The following is a 17,997-nucleotide window of genomic DNA, read 5'->3' as shown; positions in this document are numbered from 1 at the left end:
GTTTATCTTGGAAGTGTGTATGCACATGAGTGTGGGAGCTCGTGTGTGTGTGTGTGTGTGTGTGTGTGTGTGTTTGTGTGTGTGTATGTATAAGAGAAAAAAGAGATAGACATGAAACCATTCCTATCAGTTGCCTTTTGAATAGCACTTTATTTTAGCGTTAGCACTGACAGAGCAAATGCACCAAACAATGCCAAAGAAGGAAGAAATACCTACCTATGTTACAAACAGTATTCCAGTAACTCAGTTATTGAGTAGTCAAGAGAGAGTTTCTTCTTATCTCTGGGACTACTGGGGGCTTTAGTTATGTGTACTACTGCATGGTATAGGCTCTCCCCAACCTTGAAACTCTCCTGCTATTTGTCTCTAACTATATGAGCTATAAATGTTAGGCATGCTTTCAAAAGACTCCCATCAGATCATTTCTCCTTTGAGTAAGGTACACCCCTCCAATAAATTTAAAAATTGAATGAAGACCCTCAAAGAACTAGATCCTTCTAATGGGTGAGAGAAAAATGAGAATAACCCTAACCTGTGGAATATTTTTTAGCTTATGTGCAAACCCTGTTTAGGTTAATGAGGCAGTAATTTAATGAAAAAGTTAACACAGCTCCAGTGCACTTTTTTTTTTTCCTAGGGATTCTCTGTTAGCACGCCGTTGGGCAAATGATCAAGCATAAAGGTATTTTATTCGTTGACTTTAAGAGAGTACTCTAAGGAATAAATGTGATAGGGTTAACTATTCCCATCCTGTGGTCAATTTCCACGGACTGACATTTTTTTTTTTTTAAATCAATGCTTAATACAGAAGTGAATTCTATATCAGCCTCATAACTGGGAAAAACTTCCAGAGGAGATGAAAATTAAAGCACAGGACATAAACCTTATTGGTAGAGAAAACATATTGGACCTATGAGGTTAAAAATAACTTCACAGGGCATGAAGTTGGGAATGAATGGATGAACAAAAATCTCTCTGAAAGTGTTTGAAGGATTATATAAGAAGAATGGAACCCAGCTGCTCTATACTTTATGAAGGCCAGACAAGAAGGAATGGACTGAACTTGAAGCAATTGAAGCAAGAATTGACAAAGGAGGTCCTTAAGTACTGGAAACACTTATGAAAGGAGGTCCTGTGCTTGCCTCTCCACGCACACATACATACCCAGCTGTTCATCTCGGGGATGAAGACCAGAATGCAAAGCCTCTGAGGCCCTTCACAGTTCTATGGAACTTTGAAAACTAATTGAACTAGTTATGTGAATCCATGAATCAAAAATCCTGATAAATGATGCTGCCTTTTCCAAACCCAAGTTCTTAAAGTTCTTTCAGAATGTAAAGATTTGCATGGTTTTAGTGGAAAGACAGTCTTCAGACACTTGTTCCTTCTTCCTATTGTGAGCCATTTGGTGTATCTGCTCATTTATTCATTTTCTTTAAAAATGTCTACAAAGTGGCTTTTACCTGAGAATATTTGACCAACTTCAGTGGAAAAAAAATCACCTGCAAATATGTATTAAATACATATATATATTTTTTTATAAATCCAGATTATTTCCCTCTTTTGTATACAGCCTTAGCTCTTAGTTTCTGTTACTGTAAGACTGAAAAGAAATGGATGAGCACTTAGGATTATATCACATAGAACATTTTGTATTTTAAGTTGTTAACATTTTAAAGTATTGCCTGTTTTACCAAGCTGACATTGAAAACAAGATTTTACATGGTAGATAGTAATTAGGGCTTTTTCCTGGGTTAGAATTAAGCTGCCTTCAGTTTTTTTCATTGCAATGAACAGTCTTTATGATAGAAACTTAGAGTTCCTGAGCCAAAGGGTAGAAGCAGTTTTAATGTTGGTAGATTGACATCGAGAAATTGATTCAAGATTATACCACTGTTTGTTTCATTGTACCTTCACCAGCATTGACTGTTAATAGGACTAGACATAAACTGAACACTTTGGAATACTATTAAATCCTTTCTGTTGAGGATTGAACATGGCGGTGGGCGCAGAGAGATCAAGTCTCTGACCTCTTCAGCTGCGGGGGCATAGGGAGTCGTAAACAGTCTAAATGCTGTTTGCCCAGGATCACTGGGCAATGCTGAGCTGACGTAGATCTGGGGCGAACAGTCTGGGTCTCTCAGAATGCACACCGAGCCCGGATCGGCTGAATTCAAGCTTCCATTCGCCTGCTTCTAGCAGACAAACTGCTGTGACTCAGCACTAAACGATCCCGCTGAAACAAGTGGTCATCCCTTCTGATCCTATGGAGGTAAATGCAAACCGAGCCTTCATAGGTAGTGGCCACAAGACTGAAACGGGGCTTGGGAGAGCCAGTCAGGACCCACCCGTTGCATTGGTCACCCGGCAAAGGGAAACAAACTGTCGCCATTTGCATGGGATACCACCATGGCAGAGAACTGACGTCACCAGAATGCACCCCCTCCCCAGGCGTCCTGAGGGCTGCAGTTGGGCCACTGCCGCCACTGCCGCCGCCGCCGCCGTTTCCTGCGGAGCTCGTTAGAGCAGACTCTTCACCGCACGAGTGAGCCACCGACCTGCCGAGCAAAATGGAACAGCTGATAAGATGAGTGACAATTTAAAATCTAAGGGATCCAACATGGCGGTGGGTGCGGAGAGATCAAGTCTCTGACCCCTTCAGCTGCATGGGCATAGGGAGTCATAAACTGTCTAAATACTGTTTGCTCAGGATCACTAGGCAATGCTGAGCTGACGTGGATATGGGGCGAACAGTCTGGGCCTCTCAGAACACACACCGAGCCCGGATCGGCTGCATTCAAGCTCTGGTTCGCCTGCTTCTCGTGACTCAGCACTAACGATCCCGCTGAAATAACTGGTCAGCCCTTCTGAACTTACAGAGGTAAAAGCCAACCGAGCCTTCATAGGCAGTGGCCACAGGATTGAAACGGGGCTTGGGAGAGACAGTCAGGACCCACCTGTTGCATTGGTCACCCGGCAAAGGGAACGAATGGTCACCATTTGCATGGGATACCACCATGGCAGAGAACTGACGTCACGGGCGGAGGAGATGCGGCGACAGGTGTGTAATCCCCTAGCCTTCCCTCTCCACACAGCAGGGAAACCTTAAGGGCCCCTCCCAGCTCTCCTGTAAGGGCCCCTCCCAGCTCTCCCATGAGGGCGATAGCCAGACCGAGGGAATCAGGAGTGGTGCGGGACCTGCAGCGTGGAACTCCCGGCTACCGGTCCCACCAGTGCTGACAACCGAGGTCTCTTGCACCAGCTACCGGGGGCGTGGCTACTGGAGGGCAAGCAAAATTCACTGAGGGTTCTCAGCCCCAAGCTCTACAAACTTAGGGTCTGAGGGAATGGCAAACAGGGAGAGTGTGCCCAGTCATTCATGAAAACAGGGCTCCCAGGAGCAGCAGACCTGGTGTGTAGCCAGTATTGTGGTGAGCGTCACTGGTGAGCGAGGCCTGGTTTGAGGAAAAGTGGGGAAGTGACTAGACACAAGAGAAGGCCCTAGAAACTCAGGATTGGAGAACCGCTCTGTCTGGGAGGAGGAGCTGCTTCACAGTGATTTGTTCCCACCTATTGAGAAGAGAAGCTTGGCCCGGTGGGCACAGCTCCACCTACTGGAAGAGAAGTTAATCAAATTCTAAGACTGCATTTATTAATTTTTTTTTAATTTGGGTTTTTTTTTTCATTTTCATTTCTTTGTTGTTTTTAAAAATTTTTAAAATTATTTTTAAAATTTAAATTTTTATTTTTTTATTATTTAAATTTTTTTCTTTTTTTCTTTTCTATTTTTTTATTTTGTCTTTTCATTTCTTTTCAATTTTCTTATTCCCCCTTCCTTGAATTCTACCTGCTTACTCTCATTCTCTTTAGTACTTCTTCCCTTCCCTTCTAATACCTTTCTTCCCAAGCATCAAATAAATTTATAGGAGTAAACAGTAACTCAGCAGTCAAACAGAACAAGAAATAACATGAGCAGCATGAAAAAGCAAGGAAGAAAAGGAGTACAAACAATGCAGGACAGCCTAAATATTCAGGAGGACCTAGAGTCATCAGAAAAATGGTCAAATAAAGAACTCAAGGAATACCTCAGACAGATGGAATGGAACCTTAAAGAGGATATGAGACAGCAAATTCAAACAGTGAAAGAACACATTGAAAATGAATTACATAAACAGGTAAAAGAAGAAGTTAAGCATCTCTATCAGGAGATAGAGATTATAAAAAAATCAAACAATAATTCTAGAAATGAAGGAAACTATAAACCAAATTAAAAACTCAAATGAGAGTATCACTAACAGAGTGGAGCAAGTAGAAGCCAGAATGTCAGATAATGAAGACAAAATATATCATCTTGAAAAGAGTCTAGCCAACTCAGAAAGGCAGGTTAAAAAATCATGAGAAAAACATCCAAGAGATATGGGATAACATAAAAAAGCAAACTTAAGAGTCATCGGGATAGAGGAAGGTATAGAGATTCAAACCAAGGGAATGAGTAACCTGCTGAATGAAATAAATATAGAAAACTTTTCAGAAATAAAAAAGGAAACGGATATACAAATTGTAGATATATACAGGACACCGAGCATACAAAATCACAGTAGACCAACGCCAAGACACATTGTTATGAAGATATCCAATATACAGAACAAAGAGAAAATATTAAAAGCTTCAAGAGAAAGGAGGCAGATTACATTCAGGGGTAAACCAATAAGGTTAACAATGGATTTTTCATCACAGACACTGAAAGCAAGAAGATCCTGGAACAACGTATTTCAAACACTGAAAGACAATGGATGCCAACCAAGAATTCTGTATCCAGCAAAATTAAGCTTCAGGTACTACAACGAAATAAAAATCTTTCATGATAAACAAAAGTTAAAAGAATTTGCAGCCAGAAAACCAGCATTGCAAAGCATCTTGAGCAAAACACTACACAAGGAAGAAATGAAAAACAATAACCAAAACCATCAGTGGGAAGTGCCTCAGTAAAGACAGAGGGTGGGGGGAAATCTAATCATGGAGAAACAAACTAAATTAAAAAAAAAGATAAATAATCAAACATGGCTGGAAGTACAAACCATATATCAATAGTAACTCTAAAAGTTAATGGCTTAAACTCTCCAATAAAGTGATATAGGCTGGTAACATGGGTTAAAAAAACAAATCCAACAATATGCTGCCTCCAGGAGACACATCTGATTGGAAAAGACATACACAGGCTGAAGGTGAAAGGTTGGGAAAAAATATACCACGCACACGGTCCTCGTAAGCAAGCAGGGGTGGCCATCATAATATCGAATAAAATCGACTTCAAGACTAAGTTAGTCAAAAGGGATAAGGAAGGACATTATATACTGTTAAAAGGAACCATTCACCAACAAGGCATAACAATTATCAATATTTATGCACCAAATAATGGTGTTGCAACGTTCATAAAACAAATTCTACTCAAGTTCAAGAATCAAATAGACCACAACACAATAATTATGGGTGACTTCAACACACCGCTCTCGCCATTAGACAGATCCTCTAGACAAAAACTGAGTAAAGAAACTATAGAACTCAACAGCACAATCAATAACCTAGACTTAACTGACATATATAGAATATATCAACCATCATCAAGTGGATACACGTTCTTCTCAGCAGCACATGGATCCTTCTAAAAAATAGACCATATATTATGCCATAGGTCAACCCTCAGTAAATATAAAGGGGTGGAGATAATACCATGCATTTTATCTGATAATAATGGAATGAAACTGGAAATCAATGATAAAAGAAGGAAGGAAAAATTCTACATCACATGGAAAATGAACAATATGTTACTGAATGATCAATGGGTTACAGAAGACATAAAGGAGGAAATAAAAAAATTCTTAGAGATAAATGAAAATACAGACACAACATATCGAATCTATGGGACACAATGAAAGCAGTTTTAAGAGGGAAATTCATCGCCTGGAGGTCATACCTCAAAAAAAGAAAAAAATCAACAAATAAACAAGCTCACACTTCCTCTCAAAGCCCTAGAAAAGGAAGAGCAAAACAACAGCAAATGTAGCAGAAGGCAAGAAATAATTAAAATCAGAGCAGAAGTCAACGAAATTGAAACAAAAGAAACTATTGAAAAAATTAACAAAACTAAAAGTTGCTTCTTCGAAAAAGTAAATAAGATCGACAGACCCTTAGCCATGCTAACGAAGAGAAGAAGAGAGAGAACTCAAATTACTAACATAAGGGATGGAAAAGGCAATATCACAACAGATGCTACAGAAATACAGAAGACATTTAGAAATTATTTTGAAAACCTATATTCCAATAAAATAGAAGATAGTGAAGACATCGATAAATTTCTTAAGTCATATGATTTGCCCAGACTGAGTCAGGAGGATACACACAATTTGAACAGACCAATATCAATGGATGAAATAGAAGAAGCAATCAAAAGACTACCAACCAAGAAAAGCCCAGGACTGGATGGGTATACTGCGGAGTTTTACAAAACCTTTAAAGAAGAATTAATACCAATACTTTTCAAATTATTTCAGGAAATAGAAAAAGAGGGAGCTCTTCCAAATTCATTGTATGAGGCCAACATCACCCTGATTCCGAAACCAGACAAAGACACCTCAAAGAAAGAAAACTATAGACCAATATCTCTAATGAACCTAGATGCAAAAATCCTCAATAAAACTGGCGAATCGGATACAAAAACACATCAAAAAAATTGTGCACCATGATCAAGTAGGATTCATCCCTGGGATGCAAGGATGGTTCAATATACGGAAATCAATAAATGTTATTCATCACATCAATAGACTTAAAGATAAGAACCATATGATCATCTCGATAGATACAGAAAAAGCATTCGACAAAGTACAGCATCCCTTTATGTTCAAAACATTAGAAAAAATAGGGATAACAGGAACTTACCTCAACATTGTAAAAGCTATCTATGCTAAGCCTCAGGCTAGCATCATTTTGAATGGAGAAAAAATGAAGGCATTCCCTCTAAAATCTGGAACAAGACAGGGATGCCCTCTATCACCACTTCTGTTCAATATAGTTCTCGAAACACTGGCCAGAGCAATTAGACAGACGAAAGAAGTTAAAGGCATAAAAATAGGAAAAGAAGAACTTAAATTATCACTATTTGCAGAAGACATGATTCTATACCTAGAAGACCCAAAAGGGTCTACAAAGAAACTACTAGAACTAATAAATGAATTCAGCAAAGTGGCAGGATATAAAATCAATATGCATAAATCAAAGGCATTTCTGTATATCAGCGACAAAACTTCTGAAACAGAAATGAGGAAAAACACTCCATTCACAATATCCTCAAAAAAAAAAAATAAAATACTTGGGAATCAACCTAACAAAAGAGGTGAAAGATTTATACAATGAAAACTACAGAACCCTAAAGAGAGAAATAGAAGATCTTAGAAGATGGAAAAATATACCCCATTCATGGATAGGCAGAACTAACATCATCAAAATGGCGATATTACCAAAAGTTCTCCATAGGTTTAATTCAATGCCAATCAAAATCCCAATGGCATTGCTTGTAGAAATAGATAAAGCAATCATGAAATTCATATGGAAAAATAAAAGACCCAGAATAGCAAAAGCAATTCTAAGCAGGAAGTGTGAATCAGGCGGTATAGCGATACCAGATATCAAACTATATTACAGAGCAATAGTAACAAAAACAGCATGGTACTGGTACCAAAACAGGTGGGTGGACCAATGGTACAGAATAGAGGACACAGTAACCAATCCACAAAACTACAACTATCTTATATTTGATAAAGGGGCTAAAAGCATGCAATGGAGGAAGGATAGCATCTTCAACAAATGGTGTTGGGAAAACTGGAAATCCATATGCAACAAAATGAAACTAAATCCCCTCCTCTCGCCATGCACAAAAGTTAACTCAAAATGGATCAAGGAGCTTGATATCAAATCAGAGACTCTGCGTCTGATAGAAGAAAAAGTTGGCTCCAATCTACATATTGTGGGGTCGGGCTCCAAATTCCTCAATAGAACACCCATAGCACAAGAGTTAATAACAAGAATCAACAAATGGGACTTACTTAAACTAAAAAGTTTTTTTCTCAGCAAGAGAAACAATAAGAGAGGTAAATAGGGAGCCTACATCATGGGAACAAATTTTTACTCCTCACACTTCAGATACAGCCCTAATATCCAGAGTATACAAAGAACTCAAAAAATTAGACAATAAGATAACAAATAACCCAATCAACAAATGGGCCAAGGACCTGAACAGACACTTCTCAGAGGAGGACATACAATCAATCAACAAGTACATGAAAAAATGCTCACCATCTCTAGCAGTCAGAGAAATGCAAATCAAAACCACCCTAAGATACCATCTCACTCCAGTAAGATTGGCAGCCATTATGAAGTCAAACAACAACAAGTGTTGACGAGGATGTGGGGAAAAGGGTACTCTTGTACATTGCTGGTGGGACTGCAAATTGGTGCGGCCAATTTGGAAAGCCGTATGGAGATTCCTGGGAAAGCTGGGAATGGAACCACCATTTGACCCAGCTATTGCCCTTCTCGGACTATTCCCTGAAGAACTTAAAAGAGCGTACTACAGGGATACCGCCACATGGATGTTCATAGCGGCACAATTCACAATAGCTAGACTGTGGAACCAACCCAGATGCCCTTCAATAGATGAATGGATAAAAAAAATGTGGCATTTATACACCATGGAGTATTACGCAGCACTAAAAAATGACAAAATCATGGAATTTGCAGGGAAATGGATGGCACTAGAGCAGATTATGCTAAGTGAAGCTAGCCAATCCCTAAAAAACAAATGCCAAATGTCTTATTTGATATAATGAGAGCAACTAAGAACAGATCAGGGAGGAAGAGCTGGAGGAAAAGATTAACATTAAACAGAGACATGAGGTGTGAGGGAAAGGGAGAAAAAAGGGAAATTGCATGGAAATGAAGGGAGACCCTCATTGTTATATAAAATTACATATAAGAGGTTGTGAGGGGAATGGGAAAATAAACAAGGAGAGAAACGAATTACAGTAGATGGGGTAGAGAGAGAAGATGGGAGGGGAGGGGAGGGGGCATAGTAGAGGATAGGAAAGGTAGCAGAATACAACAGTCACTAATATGGCATTATGTAAAAATGTGAATGTGTAACTGATGTGTTTCTGCAATCTGTATTCGGGGTAAAAATGGGAGTTCATAACCCACTTGAATCTAATGTGTGAAATATGATATGTCAAGAGCTTTGTAATGTTTTGAACAACCAATAAAAAATATATGAAGGATAGGAAAAGAAAAAAAAATAATTCCTTTCTAATTTGAATGGGACTGATGAAATTGTACATTGTTGTATGCATATGGGATTATTTCCCCACTTTTAAATTAAATAAATCCTTTGAAAGTGGTTTAATTTCATGCCCCATCTTCATTCACTAATTTGACAAATATTAACTATAGTTTCATCAAGTTCCTACCATGTGCCAGGCTGTGACCTCTATTAAAACATTTGGAGGTAGAATTTGTTTTTTTCCGTCAGAAAATTTCTTGCCTTGTTCACCACACCAGCTTTTCTTACGTTCTCCCTGGACCCAGTGCTTCTTCACATTCACCACTGTGATTCTTAAATTTATGTGTCCAGTTGATTGTGCTAGAGGGTACCCTGATATCTGTGAAGATGTTTTTGGATGAGATTAACATATATATTGGTAGACGTAGTACAGTAGGTCAACTGAGTAAAGTAGATAAGATGTAATATTTAATATTAAGTCAGTAAGCTAAATACATTGGAAGACTCACACTTTCAGTTAAAGGGCCTCATACTTTCAGTTAAAGGTTGGAGTAGATCAAAATGCCAACCTTTCTATGAGTAAGAGAAAATTCTTCTGGACTGCTATGAGACTGGAATTACTACTAGTGGCTCTCCTCAGTCTCTAGCTTGATGATTCAACTTGCAGATTTTGGGATTTGTCTTAGTTGTGTGAACCTGGTCTTTTTTTTTGGTACTTGGGATTGGATTGAATTCAGGAGCACTGGGTCAATCCTATTTGGTATTTTTTATTTAGAGACAGGGTCTCACTGGGTTGCTTAGAAACTTGCTTTTGATGAGGCTGGCTTTGAACTTACGATCCTCCTATCTCAGCCTCCTGAGCAGCTGGGATTATAGAGATCTTTCTCATTCTAACCCCCGCACCCCCGTCATATACATATGAAAACATGTATACACACTTATCAAATGCATGTGCATATGCCTGTATGTCCTTCCCTCCCCCCAATTCCAATCGATTCTTTCTCTCTAGAGAACATTCCCACTCTAGCTAGAGAGATCTTGCAAAAATCTAGTAATTTTACCCTCTGTCTTGAAACTTTAGTGAGTTCTCATTGCAGTTAGCCTTGAACTGTTCCTTAGTATGGTCCTGTCATGATTTGGCCTCTGCTTCCTCTCCTGTCTTACACATGTACCTTATGTACTGCACTCTATCTATACTGTACTATGTATATTTCCATGAATACTCTCCGCATTATCATCTCTCTATTGTACCTCTCACGCTGTTCCAGCTTCTTAGTCATTTTCTTATCCTCTTTTATCTGTATCATTTCTATTCATGTTTTAAGTCCCAGCTTGATTGTAATGTCTACTAGACATTTCTTTTACTCCCTTAGGTCAGTGATATGTTTCCAGATGTTTTCCCCATAGCATTACTTACCACAGACCACCATTGCCTGTTTCTTATTGGACTTTCCTACTGGTGTGAGGGTCCATTAAGGAATGTGTCTCTCCTTTTCAGTCTGAGACCTGGCTTCTAGTACAGTGCCTGGCGTACTCCAGGCTCTTAGGTGCTTGTTGAATAATAAATGGAAGCAATTCATGGGATTTCAGTTTCTCTTATGAGCTTTGTGAAAACACTGAAGATACAAATCAATTTTTTTTTTTCTTGATGAACATGGCAACTTTTGACAGTCGTGTTGTGGACACTGCTCATTATATTAGACAGCTATAATTCATAAAATTAGCTCTCCTTATCTAGTTGATTATTTAGATACAGAGATACAGTGCATTTGGCTTTACCAGTCATTTCTTTCCTATTACTCCAGAGTATGTTAGTGATTCTCCTCCTGGGGACACCCTGCTCACCAACCCTGAGGACATTTAACTGTGTCTGAAGAAGTCTCGATTACTATGACTTGGGGGGTAGATGGAGAAGTTGCTGCTCCTTGGTAGGTAGAGCCCAGGGATGATGTTAATTAAGTTCAGTATTGCACAACGCAGCCCCACACAAAGACTCATCTGATCCAAAATGTCCGCACTGCTGAGACAGAAAATCTAGTCCACGTAAATTCAGAGAAAATTTATGAAGAGTAAGCTCTCCTATGCTATTGTCATGATGTAGTTACCTGGTAATTGTGTTCATCCAGGATAGTGTATATTATTTGACCACAGAAGGGAAAACAAAGGAGAAGAACCCGGCAGCCAAATGATATGCAGTATTATTGCATGGGAGCTGTTTTGGTACTGTATTTTAACTCATTAACATTTAAAAATTGTTATGCAGCAGAAAAATAATTATGTCCTTTTAACTGTTGAAACAGAATCCATTTTTCCAAGTATACTTTTTTTAGGGGCATATTGCTGAAACACCAACTGTTTTACAAGTACAGTAATCACATTGCTGTTGAGTTTATTGTATTTTGTTAAGGCACACTTTATAGTGTGGAAAATGCATTTTAAAGTAATTCTTCTGGGCCCAGTTATGGAAAAGAAAAGAGGTGTGTTCTATTTTTGTAAGTGAACACTTAGCCGCATAGTGACCTCCTCTGGCAGATGAAAGGTGTGGTGTGGGAGGGTTTCTGGAGAGTTCAGTATCTAAGCCAGTGACCTTCACGTGAAGAGATGAGGAAGTTAAAAAAGGAAAACGTGAAAGGGAGAATATTTAAGGGACTCTAAAGACGTCAGTCCCTTCAAGGGAATAGTTCTGTTCATGGTGGTGATTCTGTTGTGGTCTTGGTTTTCCATCCCCATCACCCCGAAGGCACTGATTCTTTACTTGGTTTCCTGGACCTACATGTTCCATGTATGGAGTGTTGAGGAGATTTGAACCAATATAAATGTAAGAAAGATTGGTGCGTGTACAAATGTAAGTTTTTTTTTTTTTTTGGTTGGGTAGTGTTTATAGCTTCATCAGTTTTTCAAAAGGACCTGATAATAAAATTTTGATAGTTCTTTAGAGAATGCACATATTTTACTGACCATGGAACCTTGCTGTTTATATGGCTTTAGAAGGTGAAGAATATTTAAAAGAAAGCTGCTTGGGGTTGAGGTTGTGGTTGAGTGGGAGAGTACTTGCCTAGCATGCATGAGGCACTGGGTTTGATCCTCAGCACCACATAAAAATAAAATAAAGGTCTTGTGTTCACATACAACTAATATCTATCTATCTATCATCTATCTATCTATCATCTATCTATTTAAAGTATATATTTAAAAAAAAGAAAAAGCTGCTTAATCATGAAGAGGTCATCCATAGCAACTCCCTCCCCAGTTTATAAACCTGATGTGGAATGCCTGGGACCTAGACTGGTTTTGTCCCTTTCATTCTGTCTCTATATCAGTGGGTCTGGAAAGTCATAATCTTTACACTAACAGATAACTTCCAAACTTCTTCCTCTCTGGTTTGCCAAAATTAACTGTAATTCTGTTGATCACGTATCTATGCCTTCAATCTGACTTTTCAGCTTGAAAACAATCTCAGTTAAATTAACATGTATCACTCAGTGTAGTTTGAGGGTAATTATTAGGGATGCATATATATATATATATATATATATGTTATGTATAATACATATAAATATTTATAATAAAAAAATAAAGCCGTACACTTCACATTTTCTTTCTTTGTGAGAAAATCTGGTCTGGTTTTGATTGCCTTGATGGCCTTGGACTCCTTTCATATGCTCTTGGAAGGGTTAGTGCTGGCCTCCTTCCAGCTTCACGTGGCAGGTGCAAGGCCTCCTCTCCAGATCACAGGTCTGTGTGTGCAACAGAGGGGGAGGGTAGCAGTGGCTCCTGGAGTTTACTTTGGAAACATGCAAATTTGCTTTCTCCTGTGTTACAATTGAGCAATAGCCGGACGTGCACTAATCCCTGATTTCCCTTTCTTTAGAAGTTGCCAGTTGTGTCTGACTCTACTCTTGTGCAGTTTGTAGAGTCACGTTCATAGACTGCTTGCTGTGGGGGTGGAGCAAGGCAGAGCAGACTGCTGTGGTATTAATATAATATCTTCCTACCCTCGACATTTCTGTGTTCTTGAGAGAGGATTATGCGATTTAAGTTTGTATAGTCTCAATTCAGTAAAGGCTCCTAGACTCATAAATAGGTAAACTTCCATTATCAGAATAATAAAAGGTGGCAAACTTATTTAAAAAAAAAAAAAAACCCTGACTATGGAAAGCCCCTAAAGTAAATATATTTTGAAATGGATGTATTCTACTATGAGTTTTATTCATTTTGGATTGGAGTTACTTATTGAGTGCAATACTCAGGGAAATTTTTCTTTATATTAGTTCATGATTACAAGTCATGGATTTACAATATTTGTCCTGTGAAGAAATTGAAAAATATAAATATTAAATGATGGTGCTTGTATATACTATATTTTCCTTGAACCTTATTAAGAAGATTTCTTCTGAGGATATGAGAAAATCAAGTACCATATCATCCAATGGTCTAACATGAAACTTAGAGTTAAGTGTGGGTCACCGGCATGTGAACTTGGATGCAATCTTTCTTTTCAATTTTAATATCTTTTGAAAAATCTTTTGGCTTATAAGGGCCATGGTTCAGAACACTATATGGCTCAAGTAAAGTGTGAGAAACTTTTTCATTTAAAAGCAACTTTTGCTTACTGGGGCTGTGGAGAGGACTCAGTGGAACCTTTGCAGGTGTGTTGCTCTTGGGAACAAAGGTTAGCTCAGGTTAGCACAGCCCCACATCAGCTAATAAGTCCTCGGGCTCCACAGCATCCTGATTGTTCTACTGGGCATTGCACCAACTTGGTTAAACAAACACACTGGAAGCCACACCAAATTATCTACTTAAGGTCATAACATGCCTTTTTGACGTATAATTTATATCAATAGAGAAGTAGACTGAGAACATATTATTGTAATCAAATTGTAACAATAGTAATAGTATTTACAGTCCTTAGTTGGGGTTTTAATTGATTGAAGAACACATTCTTTCAGTTGTATTATTCTTAAGCTGCACCAGCCTAAGGAAGATTCTCAATGTTTTAATTTCAATAAAATTTCTAAATATTTATCGAGTGTGTATGTCCATCTATCTATCTGCTACAAAGAACAAGGTAGCACATGGAAGTGCTCTCTCACAAGTTATAATAAATGAAGGGACAAAATAGACACCAGGAGAAGCTAAATCAAGTAGCATTTTAGTGTGCTACTTAAGATAACAATCTTCCAAGTTGGCAATTCAAGATATATACAAGACATGTTTAATTGCTACAGGACTTCAGAGAAAGGAGAGAAAGCTCTGAGCGTTGGTTGAGATTTTGTGGGCACTGGGAGGTAGCCTTGAGTTTAGTTTTGAAGAACGTTTGGGCTTTCAATGGGTGAAGTTGAGAAGAGGGTCCTTTCTAGTTCTAGAACAGCTTGAGCAAACGATGTGGTGCATTGTGGTTGAAAGACATTACAGAGAAGTTTAGCGTCTGTAAATTTTCTTCTACTGAAAATTTTGTGAAGCAAATATAGCCAAGGGAGGGTGGAGTCTGATGGTAGGAAATCTTGAAGGACAAGCTAAGGAGTTTACACTTTAGCTTCTATTCAGTTCCGAGCCACTAGATTTTTTTTTTCTTTCATATTTTCTGTTCCTAGTTGGGTTCCTCTAGTAACTTTGTACAATTCACTGTCTCTTTTTGGATTGGAATGGAGGTCCAGAGAAAGTACAAAAATCTCTAAGTTAAATGAAAGTTAAGAGTCTCTGTGAAGAAGAAACAACTAAATTACTTTTTTTCTAACATAAACCAGGTTGATAGCATGTCCTTCCCAGGAATGAACACAGTGGTATACTGTTCTCCAGCAATCATTATCTAAACACACTACTCTGTTCACTGAGGCCTCTTGTGTGCATAGTGCTGGTCCAAATGTTTGCTTTATCCCACAGTTAACTGCATATTGCACCTGCCATCAATCACTAGGCATAGGTGTGTCTCTTAATTGCCTTTGAAAGTAGAAAAACTTCAAAAAGAAACAAAAAATACTTTTAAAAAAACTTACTTTTTTTTTTTTTTTTTATTACAGGTGAGAACTCTTGTTTAGAGCCAGAAAAAGATGTTCACTTTGGAATATCACATTTTTTTTTTTCAGAGTTGCCTCCTAATTTGAAAGAATGGAGATTTATGATCTTGTTTAGGATTACAAGTCCAGTTACAATTTTGAAGAGGTTCTAACGTATCTCTTCAAAAATAATGATGTTTTTCAAATGATGGGACCAGGTAATATTACTATTTAATATCTATGTTTCAAAAAGCAAGAAGGCAGATACTACATAGCGTAATCTGATGAGTATGAGATTACTTCAAGGCAAAATTCTAGTATGACTCATTAAACTGCAGTTTTGTATTTAGAAGATGAATACTTAATCACTTTTAGCTGAATTTCTAAAAACAGTTGGTTCCAGACTGATGTCATGGCCTGTTTTTGTTTATTCGGAAAATAACTTCTGCAATTCATTTATTCACTAAATAAATATTTTAAGTTCATCTCTGTACCAGGCCTAATACTAAGATCTGTATATATCATGTTACACTAGAGAGGCATGGTCCCTACCCCCATGGAGCTTATGTTTAACTCTGAGCAATATGCCCTTAACAAAATTGAAACAGTAAGACTATCACACATAAGTAAACACAGGAAGACATGAAAAATAATTTAAAAATGCTAACATAGCTAACAAAGGCATAAGAACATAACAGGCATGAGAGTCATGTGGATGGTGAGCTACATGTGTAGATGCTCAACATAAATTACACAATGAAAATTGTGCGTTATTTGGCCTCCTTGTTTTGGTAGATTGGATTTTGGTAACACATGAACTCACATTTTTTTTTTTTTTATTGGTTGTTCAAAACATTACAAAGCTCTTGACATATCATATTTCATACATTAGATTCAAGTGGGTTATGAACTCCCATTTTTACCCCAAATACAGATTGCAGAATCACATTGGTTACACATTCACATTTTTACATAATGCCATATTAGTGACTGTTGTATTCTGCTACCTTTCCTATCCCCTACTATCCCCCCTCCCCTCCCCTCCCATCTTCTCTCTCTACCCCATCTACTGTAATTCATTTCTCTCCTTGTTTATTTTCCCATTCCCCTCACAACCTCTTATATGTAATTTTGTATAACAATGAGGGTCTCCTTCCATTTCCATGCAATTTCCCTTTTCTCTCCCTTTCCCTCCCACCTCGTGTCTCTGTTTCATGTTAATCTTTTCCTCCTGCTCTTCCTCCCTGTTCTGTTCTTAGTTGCTCTCATGAAACTCACATTGTTTTTAGTTCAGCATGGTAGAAACATCTATCTAGCTCTAGCAATGGTTCTGGGCAGTGTTTAGTTAGCCAGGATAGCACTATCTATTGTAGTCATCCAGGGATCTGGGCTTATTCAATACTATTAGAGCTTTGTCATACCCACAGTAGGGTTTCTCAACCTTGGTATCATTATTTGTTTTGGAAGACTGTTCTATGCACTGTTGGATATTTAACAGCATATTTATCAGATGCCAGTAGCATAGTCTAGTTGTGGCAATCAAAAATATCTATTGTTACTCGATGTCTTCAGTGGAGAAATATCCACTGTTGTAGGACCTCATTGCCATTTGAATTCAGCAAACAGAATATGAATGATGCTGCAGAATAGGTGCGAGCTCAGATCCCCAGATAGCAGACATCTCTTGACTTCTATTTCTTTGCAAAGAACCAAGTCATGTAGCTGTATTCAACTTTGAAAGGGCTGAGAGATGTGGTCTAATCTTGTGCCCAGCTATAATCTTGTTGTTATGGAAGCAAAAAAAAAAAAACCCTCATATTTTGGTGGACTACTAGTGGGTTCTGACACACGTTTCAAGAAACTAAAACCTATAATTTTCCCATAGCTCAGGAACCTATGAACCTTTGCTGCTAGCTTGTTATACTTGTGGTGTACTTGTGTTTGTACTTGGTGGAAGAATAGCTCTGTCTTTGGATCATTCATTACTTCCATTTCTTTTAACTGCAGTGCACAGTGTCACCTATAGGTCACAGCTTAGTCAAGGTCACAATAATCCTGACAAGCTCTCAAAAGTGTGCAATGTGGCACTCTCATGTTGGTTAAAATTTTACTTTGAGAATGTTTGTTCTTAACTACTACATTTTTAAAGGTATGTGGAGAAACCAATACTAGCCTAGAGAAAAACAACAAAAATCATTACAGGGAAGGGAAATAGGCCCTCCAAAGGAGATTAAAAGATCTTTGGAAATTTAGCTGGCAAACATCTCTTATTATATAAATGAGTTTTATTTTTTTTAAAGATGAAGATGTAAATTATTCCCAATGGAAAACTAAAGTATAATCCTTGTACAACTATTAGAGTGAGTAGATTTTTAATGCAGTTTGATTGAAAAATTCAAATACTGTGACAATAAAATACTAACACAGATCATCTGTGAGAAGAGTTTTAGTCTACTTGGCCCTGAAAATCCCTAACAAGGAAAGAGAGAAGGAGAGGAGAGGGAAAGAGGAAGAGATTGAGGGGGGCAAGGAGAGGGAGGAGAGAATAAGAGGGAGGGAAGGTGAGAAGAAGGGAGGGAGGGAGAGAGAGAAGAAAATTTGGCCAGATAGGTAAATCTTTCGAGTTCTTTTTTACTTTCCTAGTATAAATATGACACACATGTTGAGAAG

Source organism: Urocitellus parryii, chromosome 1 (genome assembly GCF_045843805.1).
Source record: "Urocitellus parryii isolate mUroPar1 chromosome 1, mUroPar1.hap1, whole genome shotgun sequence".
Taxonomy (NCBI): Eukaryota; Metazoa; Chordata; class Mammalia; order Rodentia; family Sciuridae; genus Urocitellus; species Urocitellus parryii.
The sequence above is the reverse complement of the archived record's forward strand: the minus strand, read 5'-3'. Positions refer to the sequence as shown.